The sequence below is a fragment of the Electrona antarctica genome (assembly GCF_951216825.1).
Source record: "Electrona antarctica genome assembly, chromosome: 15".
NCBI classification, from domain to species: domain Eukaryota; kingdom Metazoa; phylum Chordata; class Actinopteri; order Myctophiformes; family Myctophidae; genus Electrona; species Electrona antarctica.
Window position 1 is genome coordinate 46,281,858 of NC_136796.1, and position 1,892 is coordinate 46,283,749.

General features: G+C 42.3%; 1 pseudogene across 1 annotated transcript; it reads right to left on the bottom strand.

Moving 5' to 3' along the window:
• Positions 1 to 1,079: 1,079 nt before the first annotated feature.
• On the bottom strand, positions 1,080 to 1,634 carry LOC306938214 (gamma-aminobutyric acid receptor-associated protein-like 2; annotated as a pseudogene). The gene has a single exon. The product of its transcript is annotated as a gamma-aminobutyric acid receptor-associated protein-like 2 (transcript).
• Between the last annotated feature and the right edge of the window lie 258 nt (positions 1,635 to 1,892).

A 1,892-nucleotide genomic window follows, 5' to 3' on the forward strand; every position in this document is an offset into this window, starting at 1 on the left:
TATGATTATTTTAATAATTACTGCTTTATTGTTGTGATTTGTATTTTGGTTTAACAGTTCATGTATATTGCATTATATGTGTGTTACATTAGCTATGTTAAAAGGTTTAAATAAGTTAATAGAGCTCCGAAGTCTGACGTCACTTTCAGTAGAGGTCGTCAATCTCCAGGTTCATGTATTTGTTTATTTGCATTGAGATCCCCAAACGGCGATTTTAGGTCGCTTCATATAAGAACTGTGTTTGAAAAATAAACCGACCACCTCGGCGTTTCTGTCAGGGGAGTGGCTGTGCGTCGTTAATGATGTCCATTCATATTTGATACAGCCAGTTTCTAGAGAAAATGGAATTAATGTGACCGCAAAAGCCTTGAAACTACATATGAATGCAATGTCGCTGAGCATATACCCAGCCCAGCTGTCAACATATTGCGTTCCTGAGATTCCTCGTTGACGTAAGCTCAGCTGGTGGTGACTCGACTCGTACTAACCACGATACATTATATATCAATAAAATAAAAATAAAAATAAACGTAATTAACGTTCAGTTTCTGTTGTGCGACGGGCTGCGGGCAGAAGCAGCCTACCCGGAAATGTAGTCTCTGGGTTGTTTGGCTCGTTTCTAACGCTTATTTTGTTACTCTTTGGGTATATTTGTACATTTCCACCTTCAGTCGATGCTTCATATCCATATGAGTGAAAAGGCCGGGGTGATCGGTTTATTTTTCAAACACAGTTCTTATATGAGGCGATCTAAAATCCCCCTATGGAGAGTACAATGCTTATAAAACCATACATGAACCTTTGAGCTCACTGCCCTCTACTGGTAGTAGAGGGCAGTGACGTCAGGACTTCGGAGCTCTATTTAATTCATGGTGATGTGCTTTAGGTTAAACACAATGATGTTACTGTAGCTTTAAGAAGAGAGCTCTGGCTGTGTAACTGAGATCTTAATTGCAATTGCTAACACCTGAGTGTGTGCAGGTCAGGGCAGATTCAGCTAATTATGACTTGAGTGTGTGCAGGGCAGGAGAGAGGCAGAGTGTGTGCAGAGCAGTACAGTCAGTTTGTGCACAAGACAACGTCAGAGCGACACGGTTTTTTGACCGTAGTATATTTTTGAGTTTGAGAACTTGTTTTTGATTACTTCTGTATTAAGGAACATATTTTTTGGAATAAATCTTTTTGTGATCTTTTTACATCGGAGTCCTGTGAAGTCTTTCTACTCAAGGGAATATACACGAGTATAGAAAAGGTGTCGCTGAGCATCTACCACTCACAGTCAAAATGGGTTAAAGACCCAAAGGTGTTCTCCCCGCTGAACGCCACGTATAAGAAGTTGTCCTCGTCCTTCTCGTTCTCGTACAGTTCTGCCATCGTAAGGCTCGACGGAGGCACGGTCTGGTTAACAAACGGGTATATGGCCGTCTCGGGGGACAGCCGGATGCGCTTTCTGAATATGACGATGAACTGAGCCACGGTGATGTCAGGGGGAACCAGGTACTTCCTCTTATCGAGGTCGATGTCCACCATCGGTGACACCTTCTCCAGAATAACCGGGACCCTGTCGGGGCACTTCTCACGCATCTTGGCTGACTCTTTACGAGGGAATGCTCCTCTTTGAATGTGCCTTTCATGTTTGTTGATTCTGGACTCTTATTTCTCGATGTTGTGGGAAATCGATTGGATTTAGTCAAAGATTCAATACGATTAGTTCAGCAACGATATAAGTGTGTTGAGAGATTCCCCATGTGTGACATGAATAACAGCAGGCGTTGTACTTATATACAATTTGTGTGATGTCACTCGATCTACCCGATCTGATGTCAGTACTAAGACGTCAGTGTTGTGACATTACAAATGTCGACAGTCATACAAGACTGATGTCATAGACT